We start from the raw sequence: 18,165 nt of genomic DNA on the forward strand, positions 1-18,165 counted from the left end.
GGTCCTGGAAGATCCTATAGAACAACTGAGGAGCAACTAAGCCCTCGAGCCACAACTACTGAACCCATGCTCGGCAACAAGAGAAGTCGCTGAAATGAGAAGCCTCCACCCGGCAACCAGAGAGTAGTCCCCACACTCCGTGACTAGAGAAAAAGCCAGTGCAAAGCAATGAAGACCCTGCTTAGCCAAAAACAAAAGTAATAATTAAAAAAAATAATAAAATCAGTGAGGAGGTCTAAAATTCATGTTAAAACGGCAATTTAATAATAGTACTCCCCTCCCCCAACTCTGAAGTCACTGAGTCTCTGCCTGTCCACCACAGCCCTTGTTTGGCTCTGGAATCGAAGACACACCCCACTTCTGGCCTCCGTTTCCTTGTGTGTAAAACGTGGGTGTTGGGTCATGTCGTTTCTAAGGCCCCTTCTGACCCTGAGAAGCATCTGAGGAGCAGTTTATGGAGAATTCCTTGCAGTGCTACTCCCAGCCCCCACTCCTACCCCAGAAGTGGTACCAGCCTCCCCTCCACCGGGTCCCCCCATCTGCAATCTGCTGCACATCTGGAAAAGGGATGGGGAGGCCTGAGGGATCCCGGGCTGGAGGGGGAGCTTTCCGAGTACCAGCCCACCCTGAGGCTTGGGACCAACGTGGGGCTGGAGAAATCCCGACTCTGAATGGAAAACAGGCTGCTTGCCAGGAACCCCTGGTCCCTGAAATCCTTGTCTTTTTGGCCCCACCACGTGGCATGTGGGATCTCAGCTCCCTGACCAGGGTTTGAACCCATGCCCTGTGAAATGGAAACACAGAGTCTTAACCTCTGGGCTGCCAGGGAAGTCCCCACTTAATGTACTTCTTGAGATCAACTTGCTTTTTAAGCTTTCCTATTTAAAATTACTTTCCTACAGCTGGTGGTGGAGAAGACTGAGAGTCCCTTGGACTGCAAGGAGATCAAACATTCAATCCTAAAGGAAATCAACCCTGAATATTCATTGGAAGGACTGATGCTGAAGCTCCAATACTTTGGCCATCTGATGCCAAGAGCTGACTCACTGGAAAAGACCCTGATGCTGGGAAAGATAAAGGGCAGGAGAAGGGGGTGACAGAGGATGGGATGGTTGGATGGTATCACTGACTCAATAGACATGAGTCTGAGCAAACTCTGGGAGACAATGTAGGACCGGGAAGCCTGGCAAGCTGCAGTCCATGGGGTCACAAAGAGTTGGACAGAACTGAACGACTGATCAACAACAGCCCCTACTAATCACTCCCCAGCATCCTTCCCTCAAAGTTTCATTTGCTGCAAATAAAAGTGATAGGGGAAAGAATGTAATAAAATCAAGGCAGGTTGTCAAATTAAAAGCTGGATGTGGTTGACTGCCCAAGGTTTCCAGCCTCTGCTGGGCCCCATCTTCTGCAGAGGGTCCCATCTTCTTGCTAAGATGGAGACGAGCAGCTCTCAGACAGGTGTTAAAAGCAGGCTAGCATCAGACAGGAACTTTTCTCCTTGCCATGATGAAAACCAAAAGAGAAATTTCAACCAATCAATAAACTAAAGAGAATAGGAACCATCAGAGCGCACGGTAGGTGGGGGGTGACCTTTGTTTCAGACACGTGGAGCCCCTACAAAGAACCTGTTTCTCAGTGTGCGTTTCAGTCAAAACAAGTTGAAACCCTGGTCTCACCAGATACTGGAGTCCTTGGGTTTCCACCCACTGCTCCCTATCCCGGTTCCTTTAATTAAAATGCTAATTAGTTCTCTCTGCTGCCTCTTATCTTCCTGGTGCATTTGGAGGGTGGGCTGGGCAGAAGCAATGTTTAAATCAATAGGGCGAGAGGAATTCAGGTGAAAGGGCAAAAAAAAAAAAAAAAAAAAACTTCTGATTTTTTTTCTATGAATAAAAAGTCATAGAGAATAAAAAGACAGACACAGATGCTGGGAAAGATTGAGGGCAGGAGGAGAAGGTGGGGGGGAGGGGGACAGAGGATGAGAGGGTTGATGGCATCATGGAGTCAACGGACATGAGTTTGAGCCAACTCTGGGAGACAGTGAAGGACAGGGAAGACAGGTATGCTGCAGTCCATGGGGCTGCAAATAGTGCGACTTAGTGACTGAACAACAACAATCGCAGCACTGCTTGCTGCTTATGGCTCCCCTGTCGTGTGCACTGTACCCTCTGTGTGACATTTTGTGTCCGCCTCGGGTGACAGGCTCAGGGTGAATGACTCCCCATGGTCTTGGGGCTCAAAAGCCAGTGATTCTTACCCTCGCTGCCGGCGAGAATCAGGGGAGCTCTCCATCTATGACACCCCCTCCCTCCGGGGACACCCACAAGTGTGACCTGGGATTGGTGACGCTCCTGAGGCAGGGTTACAACCACCTTCCTAAGGGGTAGACGGTGGGCCCTGCACTTGACCCAGGTCTGCACTGCCCCCAAATCTTTGGAAATGGCTTTGAAAGTTAAACATTCCAAAGATGGAAAATGAAGAGAAAAAAAATGAAGACCAAGGTGGCCCTTTGGGGAGCTGGAGTGCTTGATGTGAAACCAGCCTCTTTTGCCTGCTGTGTGACCTTGAGCACCTTAAGTAACCTCTCTGGGTTTCAGCTTCCTCCTCTGTAAAATGGGGAAACCCCAATTGCACCTGACTCATGGCCTAGCTGCGGGTGAACAGCTATCCCCAGCCCCAGTGCCGCACTGCAAATAGTCATTACATACATACTAAACACTCCAAACCATCCGATGAAGACGGACTCATCTCTCTACCATTTGCATATGTCACTGGCTGGCGATGGAACCCCTGGACTTCTCTGAGGCTCCCCCAAATACTCTTTCTCATTCTTCTATCTGCTCTTGGAACAGAGACAGAAATGCTGGCAGAGGCTGGGGACATTCCTTTCCCTGTCTGCAGCCCCAACTGTCGGCTTTTCTGCAGACTCAGTGGGACACAATGACGGGCTCAAGCTAAGTGGGCCTCCATTGTCAAGGCCAGGGGTCGCCATGGCAACCAATAAAGCCAGAGGCCTGGCCTTTGCAGATGGCTAACAGGGCCCCATTCAAGGGCCTGTGATGATGGCCTTGGGACAGAAGGTTTTATCTGGGACCTGGATTTTCTCCTCCAGCCCCCCTCCCCACCCGAGCTTTCTCTGCAAAACAGACCCTGGCCCTTCCTCCCTGCATTCATGAATTCATGATTCCCTATAACCTGCTGGTGGAACACCATACAATCATTACTGACTTGTATAAGGGGAGAGGAATACCGTTCTTAGAAACAGGCAAGTGTTGACTCTTAAGACAGACCAAGGGTGCAGTTGAGAAAGTAACGTTAGCCAGAAACTGGGCTCAGATGTGCCATCTAGTAGCTTGATGACTGGGCAACTTGCTCAGTTCAGTAATTCCTTAGAGGTCCAGCGCTCTTCCTGCCCAGATTTAATCCCTTGTTGGGAAACTAAGATTCCACAAGCTGTATGGCATGGCCAAAAAAAAAAAAAAAAAAGGTTGCTCAGCTCACCAGGGCCTCAGTTTCCTCATCTGTGAAATGGGAAGAATTAAACCTACCCACGCGGTCACGAGGCACAGAATTTGGCCAACTGAAGCCTGCACACAGGACGTAGAAGAGACTGCTCCTCGCAGGCCACGTTCTCAGTTTCCAAAGAAACCTCCACCTTGTAGGGAAGGCATTTCTTCTACAGTCTGACGTCCTGGGAGGGACCATTTGCACGTGCAAATCTGTGGCTCTGCTCGAGCCCGAAGATGTAGCTTCCATGAGACAGAAGCTGGTCTGCCCCAATCTCTCCATCCTTAGGTTTCTGTCTCCCAGTACACCTGCCCACACTGCCCCTGCCCCCTAGGCTCTATCAGGAAGAATGTGTGCGTGCGTGCTCAGTCACAAAGTCCTGTCCAGCTCTTTGTGACTACATGGACTGTAGCCCGCCAGGCTCCTCTGTCCATGGAATTTTCTGAGTAAGCATACTGGAGTGGGTTGCCACGCCCTCTTCCAGGGGATCTACCCAATCCAGGGATTGAACCTGTGTCTCCTGCACTGGCAGGCGGATTCTTCACCATGGAGCCTCCTGGGGAGCCCCGTCAGGAAGAATAAGGTGAACTTAAATCCCGCACGCAGGCAGCATGGACATGGCGTCTCTAGAATAAAGGAGAAAATAACAGACAAGGCTTCGAATCCAAGCCCTGAATGGGAGAGACAGAGGCTTCGATCTGGAGGCAAGACATAAGCGAAAAGACACGTCCTGGAAGTGCTGGGTGACTTTCGGATTTCTGACCCCACAAGGGAGCGGGAGTGAGAGAACAGAAACTGGGCTGGGAAAGATGCCGTGCCAACGCAGAACACGCTGACCTGGGCCAGAGGACTGGAGTCTGTTTGCTCAGTTTCACGAATGTTTACCAGGTGTCAGTCCAGTGAGCACATGCTCTGCTCTGCCCTGGGGACCCAGTGTTCCTGCGAGAGGTGGGGGGGTGGGGGGCGGACAGGAAAAACCAGCAGATAAGGCCCACGTGATGAGAGGAGACACGTTCCCTGTTTAGAGAAACCAAATCATTTTAAGGACTCCAGGAACTGCTGAGGGAGCAAATACCACGGTGTGTTACAAACGAGCCATTTATTTTCTCCCCAGTCTGCACCGAGGGCGACTTGGAAAAACTCTTTTGGTGATCGGAGTTACCACCTATGCCTGACAGTATTCCTACAATCCCTTGGAAATGCCTTAGCTTCACAAATTCAGAGGATCTGATGGAGGGTCTGCTATGATTCAGTGAACAAATGCCTGCGATGCCAAGCATGACCCACGCCATCTCATCTACTCCCCAAATGCAAATTCTACTCTTCCCATTTTTCAGGTGAGGGGACAGGCTCAGAGAGGTTCAGACACTTGCACAAGGACACACAGCCAGAGATCGTGGAGCTGGGTTGGAACCAGGGCCTCTGGGCTTGAAGACCAAGATCTGGGAATATTACCAGTTGGTGGTTGTGGTCCTTACCCAGAAACCTCATCAATCAACTGAGACCAACAAACACTTCCTTTATAGGGACAAAAAAACTTAATAGCTATCACTGTTTGCAGTCTTCCTAAAGATCTTCATCTTTTTTTGTCTGTGCATTTTTTTTTTGGCTGCAGCATGTGGACACTTAGTTCCCTGACCAGGGAGCGAACTCACACCCCTGGCATTGGAAGCATGGAGTCTTAACCACTGGACTGCCAGGGAAGTCCCAAGAAAGTCTTCATCTTTTTTTTTTGTTGTTGTTGTTTCATATATGATATTATACATGTTTCAATGCCATTCTCCCAAATCATCCCACCCTCTCCCTCTCCCACAGAGTCCAAAAGACTGTTCTATACATCTGTGTCTCTTCTGCTGTCTCGTATACAGGGTTATTGTTACCATCTTTCTAAATTCCATATATATGCATTAGTATACTGTACTGGTGTTTTTCTTTCTGGCTTACTTCACTCTGTATAATAGGCTCCAGTTTCATCCACCTCATTAGAACTGATTCAAATGTATTCTTTTTAATGGCTGAGTAATACTGCATTGTGTATATGTACCATAGCTTTCTTATCCATTCATCTGCTGATGGACATCTAGGTTGCTTCCATGTCCTGGCTATTATAAACAGTGCTGCAATGAACATTGGGGTACACGTATCTCTTTCAATTCTGGTTTCCTCAGTGTGTATGCCCAGCAGTGGGATTGCTGGGTCATAAGGCAGTTCTATTTCCAGTTTTTTAAGGAATCTCCACACTGTTCTCCATAGTGGCTGTACTAGTTTGCATTCCCACCAACAGTGTAAGAGGGTTCCCTTTTCTTCACACCCTCTCCAGCATTTATTGCTTGTAGACTTTTGGATTGCAGCCATTCTGACTGGTGTGAAATGGTACCTCATAGTGGTTTTGATTTGCATTTCTCTGATAATGAGTGATGTTGAGCATCTTTTCATGTGTTTGTTAGCCATCTGTATGTCTTCTTTGGAGAAATGTCTATTTAGTTCTTTGGTCCATTTTTTGATTGGGTCGTTTATTTTTCTGGAATTGAGCTGTAGGAGTTGCTTGTATATTTTTGAGATTAGTTGTTGTCAGTTGCTTCATTTGCTATTATTTTCTCCCATTCTGAAGGCTGTCTTTTCACCTTTCTTATAATTTCCTTTGTTGTGCAGAAGCTTTTAATTTTAATTAGGTCCCATTTGTTTATTTTTTCTTTTATTTCCAATATTCTGGGAGGTGGGTCATAGAGGATCCTGCTGTGATGTATGTCAGTGAGTGTTTTGCCTATGTTCTCCTCTAGGAGTTTTATAGTTTCTGGTCTTACATTTAGATCTTTAATCCATTTTGAGTTTATTTTTGTGTATGGTGTTAGAAAGTGTTCTAGTTTCATTATTTTACAAGTGGTTGACCAGTTTTCCCAGCACCACTTGTTAAAGAGATTGTCTTTTCTCCATTGTATATTCTTGCCTCCTTTGTCAAAGATAAGGTGTCCATATGTGTGTGGATTTATCTCTGGGCTTTCTATTTTGTTCCATTGATCTGTATTTCTGTCTTTGTGCCAGTACCATACTGTCTTGATGACTGTGGCTTTGTAGTAGAGCCTGAAGTCAGGCAAGTTGATTCCTCCAGTTCCATTCTTCTTTCTCAAGATTGCTTTGGCTATTCGAGTTTTTTTGTATTTCCATACAAATTGTGAAATTATTTGTTCTAGCTCTGTGAAGAATACCCTAAAGACTCTACCAGAAAATTACTAGAACTAATCAATGAATATAGTAAAGTTACAGGATATAAAATCAACACACAGAAATCCCTTGCATTCCTATACACTAATAATGAGAAAATAGAAACAGAAATTAAGGAAACAATTCCATTCACCATTGCAATGAAAAGAATAAAATACTTAAGAATATATCTACCTAAAGAAACTAAAGACCTATATATAGAAAACTATAAAACACTGGTGAAAGAAATCAAAGAGGACAGTAATAGATGGAGAAATATACCATGTTCATGGATTGGAAGAATCAGTATAGTGAAAATGAGTATACTACCCAAAGCAATTTATAGATTCAATGCAATCCCTATCAAGCTACCAACGGTATTCTTCACAGAGCTAGAACAAATAAGTCTTCATCTTTTGGCCTCATGTTCATTTCCAACCTCAGCCCACACTTGGCACTTTCCCTACATCCTAATTCTTATCCCACCTTCCCTTTCAGGGTACAGAGGTCTGAATTCCACGAGGCACTCTATCCTACCCTAAGGCACCTAAGGTCCTTGGTGTGCAAGAAGCAACATCTCTGTGACTCTACGGCACTCAGGACAGCTCCAGGTAACAGAGAATGCTGCCGGCACATTTCAAACATCAGTATATGAGGGATGTCCCTGGTGCTCCAGTGGTTAAGACTTTGCACTGCCAATGCAGGGGGCGTGGGTTCGATCCCTGGTCTGGGGACTAAGATCCCACATGCCATGTGGAATGGCCAAAAGATAAAATTAAAAAAAAAAATCAATATATGAGCAAGAGTTTGCCTATCTTTTCTTGCTTCCTAATTCTTTTAGCCTATGCTTTCAAAATTTTGGTGTGGGAGGGACAGTGAAGAGGAGGGGAGATCCAAGGACAGAGTCATGAAAAAGCCCCTGATGCACTGTCTTCTGAACCAATCAAGCTGTTGACTGGAACAATGGCCATCAATCACATGACCCTGGCCAAGACCTGGGGCCTTCTGGATGACACACGTGTGTTGATTTCCAAGATCCTCATGCCATACACTGAGGAAACCAGAAGGGAAAGAGACACGTGTACCCCAATGTTCATCGCAGCACTGTTTATAATAGCCAGGACATGGAAGCAATCTAGATGCCCATCAGCAGATGAATGGATAAGAAAGCTGTGGTACATATACACAATAGAGTATTACTCAGCCATTAAAAAGAATACATTTGAATCAGTTCTAATGAGGTGGATGAAACTGGAGCCTATTATACAGAGTGAAGTAAGCCAGAAGGAAAAACACCAATACAGTATACTAACGCATATATATGGAATTTAGAAAGATGGTAACAATAACCCTGTGAACGAGACAGCAAAAGAGACAGTGATGTATAGAACAGTCTTATGGACTCTGAGGGAGAGGGAGAGGGTGGGAAGATTTGGGAGAATGGCATTGAAACATGTAAAATATCATGTATGAAACGAGATGCCAGTCCAGGTTCGATGCACGATACTGGACACTTGGGGCTAGTGCACTGGGATGACCCAGAGGGTCTTTTGTCCACATAGAGCCAGATATTCAGAGTAAATAAAACTGGGATGGGGGCTTCCTTGGTGCTCCAGTGGTTAAGACTGTGAGCGTCCACTGCAGGGGCCCTGGGCTCTATCCCTGGCTGGGGAACTAAGATACCAGATGCTGCATGCGTGCATGTTCAGTCGCTCAGTCGTGTCTGACTCTGCGACCCCATGGACTGTAGCCCACCAGGCTCTTCTGTCCATGGGATTCTCTAAGCAAAAATACTGGAGTGGGTTGCCATGCAACCCTCTAGGGGACCTTCCTGACCCAGGGATTGAACCTGAGTCTCCTACAACTCCTGCATTGCAGGTGGATTCTTTACTGCTGAGCCACTGAGGTAGCCTTGTATACCTTATGGCACAGCTCCCCTCCCCACCCACCCCCCCAGCCAAAACAACAACAACAACAAAAAACCTGGGATGGAATTTATCCTGGTTGGCATGCTCCCTGGAGGAGAAACCCACCCAGGTGTCCAAACCTCCTTTGGTTTCCATCATCAGCAGTCATTCTCTGTCTAACTTCTACCTTACCTCCCGTTGAGAAAAATGCCTCCATTTTATGCCTTTAGACAATTTTAGGAAAACAGACTTGCTAGGTAAAGAAAAGCACATCTCTAAAATGATACTCCTTGCTTCTGTTCATTTACTCGGTTGTGTCCCACTCTTGCCATCCCATGGATAGCCTGCCAGGCTCCTCTGTCTGTGGGATTATCTTTTAAGCAAGAATATTGGAGTGGAGTGCCATTTCCTCCTCCTCCAGGGGATCTTCCCAAGCCAGGGATCGAACCCATGTCTCTTGCATCTTCTGAATTGGCAGGCAGGTTCTTTACCACTGAACCACCGGGGAAGGATACTCCTTGAGATGTGTACAAAACCCCCAGCCATCCTCCAGGCAAAAAGGTAAGGGTTGTAGGAAGGAATTAAAAGCTTTATATTGAAATCATCTTAGTTTACACGGGTGCCCCAACATTCCCTGGCTCCCTGCTACCCTCAGGATAAAGCCCAGCTGCTTACCTGGGTACCCCCCACCCCCACCCCTGCCTGCAACCTGTATGTCCCGCCCCTCCCCCTGTTCCTTGGGCGCTGACTCACATATACTCTGCTCTTTGCTGCCTTCAGGTCATCTCTCACGAGATCCTGTCTGCTGGATTGTCCTCGCTGCCCCCTCCCGCTGTGGGTATTCCTTGAATCTTGGGTGCTTTTTCAGAGTGGCCACTTCTGGCCACCAACTCCAAGAAGCCTTCCTGACACTCAGCTCAGGGTTAGACACCACTCATCTGTATTTCTCCAGCAGTCATTCTTTTTTTTTTTTTTTTGGCTGCACCTTGAGGCATGTGGAATTTTGTTCCTCAGCTGGTGATGGAACCCACGCTCCCTGCTTCCCACTGGGGCACCAGGGAAATCTCAGCAATCATTCTTTTCTTTTTTTTTAATAAAAAATTTCAGGGGAATTCCCTGGAGGTCTAGTGGTTAGGACTCTGAGCTTCCACTGGAGGGGACCTAGGTTCAGTCCCTGGTTGGGGAACAAAGATTCTGCAAGCTGAATGGTGTGGGCCCCCCCGTGCAAAAAAAAAAAAAAAAAAAAGCAAACACACAAGATGAACTTAGCTCTACCTATCACCTTGTTCCAACTGTCAATATTTGTCATGATTAGATCAGCCACAGATTAATACACATATTCTTACGCACGCTCACCTGTACTGTGACAATCTGTTCACAATCCCTGTCTCTGCCTTTAGCCTGTGCAATGCATGTATTCACTCATCCATTCATTCACAGGTCTGCCATCAGGTTCTGCTATTTCCTGACTGCCTCTCACCTAAAGACACAACAGTAAATCCTGAGGACCCAGGCGGGGGTGGTGGGACCAGACTGCAGAGTCCTTGCCCTCTGTTCGGGCCGAAGAGACAGACGATAAATAAATAAACAAGGTAATTTCCCATTGTGATGAGAGTCATCAGCATCCCTTGACAGAGGGCGGCCCGTTCGTTCGTCCCATCACCTCCAGCACCGAGCAGCACGTCACACGCTGGATGCTCCTCCGAGCACAGGGTCCCGCTGAGGCAGCCTGAGTTCTGTGGTCACTATGGTAACAGTCCTTTCCTTTCCCACCCCTCGAAAGGGGGACATGGAGGGGAACCAGGGTGACTGAGGATCCACCCCAGCTGCTCAGGACTGAGACACGACCCCCCACCCACCCCCGGCCCCCACAGTCCACTTCTGGGATGACTTTTCAAGTGTGCGAACATCTGGTTCACAAAACCGAAAGGCCATGAGGGAATGGATAAACACTCCCGATCGAGATTCTTTCTCGATCACCCTGAGGCATTGCCCCTAAAACGTCAAACGGTGAGAGTGACACCCAACAGACAAAACACAGGCGCCTGCCTCCAGCCTTTGGGGATGGACTTTGAAGTCTCTGGTGAGCTCATGGGCTTATGAGCTCTGACTAAACTGGTGCGTATTTCCCTGGAGGTCTTTACAGCATGCCTGAGAACTGGTTCGCAGGTGACTTGTGGAGGGCAGTTCTGCTGGGAAGAGGTGGTATAAGATGGCCTCTTACCACACCCCCCAACCCCAGCCTGATATCTCTGCAGAGACTGCCAGGGTCTAGAAAGCAAGCCAGGCCTGGGTGTGGAAGAGAAAGACCCCTCTAGGACTATCCATCACTGGCTGAGGCAAGGATGCTCGGTTTACAAGAGTAATAGCAACAACAATATTTAGTGATTGCTTGTGTGTGTGTGTGTGTGTGTGTGTGTGTGTGTGTGTTAGTTGCTCAGTCGTGTCTGACTTTTGTGACCCCATGGACAGTAACCGGCCAGGCTCCTCTGTCCATGGGACTCTTCAGGCAAGAATACTGGAGTGGGTTGCTATTCTATTCTCCAGGGGATATTCTCAACCCAGGGATCAAACCCAGATCTCCTGCACTGCAGGCAGATTCTTTACCATCTAAGCCACCAGGGATCACTTGCTTTGGGTCAAACCCTGTTTCAAGCTTTTACATATACTGCTAACTGCTACTGCTAAATCACTTCAGTCGTGTCCGACTCTGTGCGACCCCATAGACGGCAGCCCACCAGGCTCCCCCGTCCCTGGGATTCTCCAGGCAAGAACACTGGAGTGGGTTGCCATTTCCTTCTCCATATACTAGGGCTTTGAATTTTTAGAATGGCTCTCTGAAGCAGTTACAATTATCATCCTCTCTTACCAAAAAATAAATGGAAATACAGAGAGGTTAAGTGACTTGCCCCAAAACACAGAACCACTAAGTAGATGAGCCAGGCTACAAGCCCAGGCTGGCTCTTGATCCAGCTCTTAATCTGTACACCAGAGTGAAGATGTGAACTCACTCAGATTCAGACTGGAAGTGGGCAAGACTTCTCTTCGTAATTTCTCCAGAAGGGAGGCGGTAGAGCAGTGGCATTGTGTGGATTTTGGCTGGGGCTGGAATCTGGCTCTGCCTGTTTTCTCAACTGAAAAATGGGTATGACAGAGCTCCCCCATCCCAAGGCTGCTGTGAGCATTACATAAGGCTGTCCATAGACTGAGCTAGGCAGAATATCCAGCATGTGGTGGGGCTTCAAACCATCTCAAACCTATGGAAAAGTTGCAAGTTACTCAACAACCACCTGTAATCGCAGAATCACCAACCGTTAACACTGAGCCACATATGTACCTATCCCATCTATCAATCAATGTACTGATTATCTCTCTTCTGAATTCTTTGAGAGGTACTTGCGACTCTGTGATATTTCATCCCTAAATCCTCCAGTCTGTACATTCTGAAAATGAGACTTTGTCTCATAGAACTTTAGTACAAATGATCTGAGATACAAGGTATGTCACCTTCAGGAAATTCACCATTGACATAATTTGTTGCTGTTTAGTTGCTAAGTCGTGTCCAGCTGTTTCACAACCCCATGGACTGTAGCCCGCCAGGCTCCTCTGTCCATGGGATTTCCCAGGCAAGAATACTGGAGTGGGTTGTCATTTCCTTTTCCAGGGGACCTTCCCAATCCAGGGATGGAACCTGTGTCTCCTGAACTGGCAGGTGGATTCTTTACATAATAGTATCAAATATTTTGTGTATTCAAATTTCCCCATTTGTCCCCAAAACATCTCTGGTGGCTGTTTCTGTTTTTCAAACTCCCCCTGGGAACCACTCATCACTGCACTCATGCGCAAGGCTCTTTCATCTCTCTCTCTCTCTCTCTCATTTTTTTCTTTCTTTTCATCTCTTTTTAACCTGGGACCATTTCTCAGCCATTTGGCCTTTCATGCCACTGATATTTTAAGAGTCCAGGCTGGTCACTTTGAACGTCTTCATATTTTTCTGACTCCTTGTAAAATTAACTGTAGCTCATGGGTAAATGCAGAAAGCGGTCTATAGGGTACCTGATGCCAGAGGTGCAGGGGACTCGGGGGCCTGCAGAGGAGGACATAGGGCATCAGGTCTACTTGGGTCTAAGAGGTTCCCGGAAGCAGTGACGGAGGATGTTTAAAGGTGATTAGAGCTTTGGCAGGTGGGCCAGGGTGGCGGGGCCTCTGCAGACAGAGGCCGTGGCATAGGGGAATGAGGGCGGCGACTTAGAGTCATGAGTAGCAGCGAGGCCTTGAGGGCGAGGTGCTGAATAAGCAGGGTCCATGCCTACGTGAACTGGAACTTTCCTGAGGCTGGTCCTTGTCTTCGGATCTGTTCTTTCCTTCAAGATGCCAAGGGCACTGCCCAGCCCACCAACAGCGTTCACCCGTGGATACTGGCCGCCAAGCCTCCCAAACATTCAGGAACGGAGAAGCACAAAGAATTCCCTTCCAGGGGGCGACGTGGCCACCTGCCCTCACGCACCAACCGCTTGATCTTAACCGGCAAGTTGCCAGGGTTCCCACATCTTGCCCTGCAAATTAAACCTCCCTTTCTCAACCTGCTTGCCTCTTGAGGCCTGGGCTGCTTCGGTCAAAAAATACAAAAGGAACTTCTAATTGACCACAGAAATAAACCCTGTGGCATGTTCCAGCCAAAGTTTCCTACCTCTCCTGGTCATAAGCCCCCCATATGTCAAGCAAACCCCTCCTGTCTTGTGGAGGTAGAAAGTGAAATGTGCCCTGAAGGGGGCCGCTGAGCCTTTGAGTTTCAAAGAGGAAGTTGTGTGTGTATGTACGTGTGTGTGTGTGTGTGTGTGTGTGTGTGTGTATGTGCTGTTTTAGCCCTTATGACAAAAGGGAAGGATCTCTTTGGGGGGCTTGAGCAAAAATGCCCTTTCAAGGTGACCCTCACTTCATTTTCTAGGGCCAGAAGGCAGATGCATTCAGAAGTGGTTCTGCCAACCTACTGATGCAAATTCAATTCCTTACTTAGCATTTTAACATCCATCTTTGTTTATCTTGTTATCATTTGAAAGGGGCTCATACATCAAAAAAAAAAGTCAACTATACGTCAATAAAAAATTAAAATAGGAGGGCTCATCCTGCCATGTTCTCTTGGCAAAATACCCTTGAAAAATCTGTCATGCCTGTTTGTGTGTCCTTCAGATAGAAAGTCACCCACAGGCACACTTGCACACGTGCCACGGGGCACACACTTACACACCCACTACCACAGATAACAGTGACACACCTCCATATGTCAGCAGATACGTGCAATACGTGCAAATACATGCACACACACACACACACACGTCTGCACTCACAGTGCCCGGTCGTCAGGGTCCTGCAGCAAGCCCAGCTCTTGCCTGCTCACAATGTCTCCTCTATGCCATCCTGCAGAGTTTCAGGGACGCGGTCAGCTGGTTCATCCTAAGAGGCGCCGCCGGGTACCAGTTCCCCCCTTGGGAGGATGCTCTAGACTCCCAGGCTGTCCCCAGAACATTGGCTCAGATACTGGAGGGGGAACAGGGCTCCTCCGAAGCAAAGCAGCTTTGGAAAAGGATGCGCTCAGCTGGCTCCTAGCAAGCGATTAGAGGAGAGGGATGGGGAGAAGGTGAGGAGGAGGGAAGGGAGAGAGAGCGTGAGATGGAAAGATGGATTCAGAGAGAGAGAGAAAGATTTCTGGACAGAAGCAGAAAGGAAAAGATCCACACGAACCACCTGCTCTGGGACTTTCTGAAATAGGCTGTTTTTGTCCCCTTGACCTCTTCCAGGAGACTCTCTCTTGATTTTTCTCTAGCCAGCTCAGGAATTCCTGAAGCTACAAAGCACAGACCCAAGGCTGCGGAAGACTAAATGGCTTCCCCTGGATGGTGGTGGCAGAACCAGCCTGTGTCACAGCCCTGAGGGGCTCTGAGGGATGCCAGGTCATCTCCAAGACCTCCGGGGCCAGGGGGAGGGGCGGCTGCCCTGGTCCTTACAGTCCATCTGACCCCCCTCTGTGGAAGGGGGTCTGAGGGATTACTCTAGCCTCCCCATTACAGCCCAAGCTGGGTCAGTGCCTGTCCACGGGGTGGGCCAGAAGAGGGCGTGGCAATGGTCACAAGATGGGGAGGTTGAGTGGGGGGAGCCCAGAGCTTTCTATCACATGCTGCTCATCAGTTGCCATGACGACTGCAAGGAGGTGGGGTCGCCCAGACCGGAGGATGCAAGAGAGACGGGTTGGTTCTAAATCACCGTGACAGCGCTTCAGTTGAGCTATTACGCCGTTGCCGTGGCAACCAATGAGATCAAATCGCAGAGGAAATCTATAATTATTACAAACCAGATACCGGCGAACTTGGGGCGATAATCAGCACGTTGGGGCAATTCAACCTGAACTTTGGGGGTGGCGTGGGGGACAATAACCCCTGCCCCCAGCCCCCAATTCTGGGAAGAAAAAGGCTAGAGGAGTCTCAGCAAGGCAGCTCTGTTGATGACACAGAAAGGAAACCTGGAAGAATCTTTTGGTGAAATGAGGAGTAAACACTCGGTGAAACGACACGAAAATGTCAACATTTGACCACTAGAAAACACTTCCCCTGAATTTATTACGGAATTTCCTAAAATACAGCAAAGATGAATTTGACACTGAATACCTGTCCACCCACAGCCTGGCTTCTGCTGTTAACGTTTTTACCATAATCACTTCATCACAGCATCTACCCCTCTCTCCATCCATTAACCCTCCTGACTTGTTGATGCATTTCAAAGTAAATTGCAGACATCAGTACCCTTCCCCCTCAAGTGCTTCGGCCTGCAAAAAATTTAATATTTGATCATTTTTAACAACCAAAACAGCAATTCCACCTGATTCAATCTAAATAGAATACAATCTAGATTTCTGTCATCTAGCTGTCCATCCATCCATCCACCTATCTTTTCTTCCATCCATCCACCCACCCAGCCTCCATCCTTCTATTCATCCTTCTATTCATCCATCCATCCATCCATCCACTCATTTATCCATCCATCCATCCTCCCACCCATCATCCATCTATTCACTCATCTATCTATTCATCCATCCATCCATCCAGTCTCTCACTCATCCATTCATCCATCCACCCACTCAGCCTCCCACTCATCCTTCTATTCATCCATCCATCCATCCATCCACTCATTTATCCATCCATCCTCCCACCCATCACCCATCTACTCACCCATCTATCTATTCATCCATCCATCCATCCAGTCTCTCACTCATCCATTCATCCATCCACCCACTCAGCCTCCCACTCATCCTTCTATCCATCCATCCATCCATCCACTCATTCATCCATCTGTCCATCCATCTATTCACCCATCTGTCTAAACATCTATTCACCCATCTATCTATTCTTCCATCCATCCACCCACCCAGTCTCCCACTCGTTCATCCATCCATCTATTCACCCATCTATCTTTTTTTTTTAAAGGTTTCACGGTTTTATTGAGAAATAACTGACATACATCACTAAGTTTAAGGTACACAGCATGATGGTTTGATTCACATATACTGTAAAATAATCACTGTAGTAAGTTTAGTTATCATCTGTCATCTTACATAGACGCAATAAAAATTTTCCTTAGGATGAGAACTCTTGGGGTCTGCTATCTGAACAACTTTCCTGTATATTATACAGAGTGTAAACTACCATCATCCTTGTACATTTCATCCCTAGTATTTATTTATAACTGGAAGTTCATAACTTTCAGCTGCCTTCTTTCAATTTTCCTTTCCTGTAGCCCATACCTCTGGCAACCCCAAGTCTGATCTTTTTTCCTATGAGTTTGGTGGGTACTTTTGTTTTAGATTCCACATATAAGTGAGATCATACAGTATTTGGGTTTCTATGTTTGACTTACTCACTTAGCAACATGCCTTCGAGGTCCATCTAGGAGAAAAATATTTGTATAATACATAATTAACAAGTTTCACATGAAAGGGAACTAGAAAGACAATGGTCAGATTTAGATATATATGAGCCTCAACTCAAAACTAGTATCAGAGTATTGATTTTGAAAAAAAAAATTCAAATTATATCAGAAATTTTCAAAGATCATTACACAAATCAGCTTTTCTACATACTTCCAATTGCCTTCACCCATTTATCTTTTCTTCTATTCATCTACCCACCCAGTCTCCCACTAATCTAACTATACATCCATCCATCTGTCCACCTATCTATCTTTTCTTCCATCCATCCACCCACCCAGTCTCCCACTTGTTCACCCACCATCCATCCATCCATGCATCCCTGGGAGTGCTCATGTGTGCTCATGGTTTCCACACAGGATTCCCCATCCCTGAATCTTCCTCCTTGTTCCAACCGAGTCCTGCACATTAAGCTCGATACATTTCCAGCTAAACACCATCATTCTTTCCCCCTTCACCACTTCTATTCCATTCCCTGTGTTCAGCATAGCAGCAAGTAGAACCACTGTCTACCCAGTTATTCAAGCCGGAAACCCGAGACACAGCCTTGATCCCTCCCTCCCTCCCTTCACTCAGTAGTAGGCCCTGGCATTTCCCCTCCACACCAGCTCCAGCCTCCACCCTCTCCTCTTTCTCCTGTCCCAGTTGTGGTCTCCATTGTATCTTAGGTGGACAGCTGCCCCAGCCTCCTGACTGGCCTCTCAGCTGCCATCTCACTCTCCCTCTGCTTTCTCCACGCTGATTGATGATGAACTATCTGATCAAGCTGGTGGGGGCACACATTTCTACAAATACGTGGGAGAGCAACTGATCAAAATCTAAGCCAAAGAAGTTGCAAAGGAGCAGTACGGGACAATGTCCCCTGAGTCCCCAGCAGCTCTTAGACTTGGGTATCACATTCGTTTGAGACTTAAGTGGACCAGTGGGTCTGGGGAACATGGCTTTATGAGCAGTCACGAGTGTCAACACTAGCTCTTCATGAGAAACGCCGCCCTGCTTCGTGAGCCTCCCCAGAAAACACATAGCTCCCCCACTGCACCCTCAGGGAGGTCAGCCATGCAGGGGCTGGTTGGTGCTAGATGATGGTCTTCTTCCCTGTTTCGGGAGGACGACAGAGTGTGTGTTAGTTCCTCAGTTGTGCCCGACCCTTTGCGACCCCATGGCCTGTAGCCCACCAGGCTCCTCTGTCCATGGGATTCTCCAGGCCAGAATACTAGAGTGAGTTGCCATTTCCTTATCTCTTGAGTCTCCTGCATTGACAGGCAGGTTCTTTCACCACTAGCGCCATACGTAACCAGAGGGTGAGGCAAAAACTGGAACACACTTCAGAGGTGTGGCAAATTTCAAGGCAGCACGACGGGGTTGACAGGAGGACACCTGGTCTGAGGTCATGTGCAGACCTTGCAGGGCCTCTGTGCCTCAGTTTCTCCAGCTCTGCAAGGGGCTGACTATACCTTGCAGGGTGGTTCTTAAGATCAAAGGTGGTGATAGAGGTGAAAAGCGTATCCCGAAGCCATCTTGCTACACCCAGGGAGTTACCTTCAGATCTACTCAGCCCACTTTTTATTA

The 18,165-nt window shown here is 47.5% G+C and overlaps 1 protein-coding gene and 1 long non-coding RNA gene across 9 annotated transcripts in view; one reads left to right on the top strand and one right to left on the bottom strand.

Moving 5' to 3' along the window:
- Positions 1 to 18,165, bottom strand: part of ABAT (4-aminobutyrate aminotransferase) — an 89,460-nt gene that overhangs the window by 46,546 nt on the left and 24,749 nt on the right. The window contains exons 1-2 of one of the 8 annotated variants that reach the window (XM_027528269.1): positions 14,364 to 14,814; positions 13,967 to 14,221 (exon numbers count right to left, since the gene is read on the bottom strand). The exons of 3 other annotated variants lie outside the window; for them this stretch is intronic. The gene's annotated coding sequence lies outside the window, so the exon portion shown is untranslated. Of the gene's footprint in view, positions 1 to 4,021; positions 4,137 to 13,966; positions 14,273 to 14,360; positions 14,815 to 18,165 lie in introns of those variants that run through there. 4 more of the 8 variants (XM_027528262.1, XM_027528263.1, XM_027528265.1 and 1 more) reach the window with 4 other exon arrangements.
- LOC113883994 lies at positions 4,143 to 10,225 on the top strand. The gene is made up of 4 exons (XR_003508778.1): positions 4,143 to 4,253; positions 4,625 to 4,847; positions 7,210 to 7,322; positions 10,059 to 10,225. It is a non-coding gene; the product is annotated as an uncharacterized LOC113883994 (long non-coding RNA).

Source organism: Bos indicus x Bos taurus, chromosome 25, assembly GCF_003369695.1.
Source record: "Bos indicus x Bos taurus breed Angus x Brahman F1 hybrid chromosome 25, Bos_hybrid_MaternalHap_v2.0, whole genome shotgun sequence".
NCBI lineage: Eukaryota > Metazoa > Chordata > Mammalia > Artiodactyla > Bovidae > Bos > Bos indicus x Bos taurus.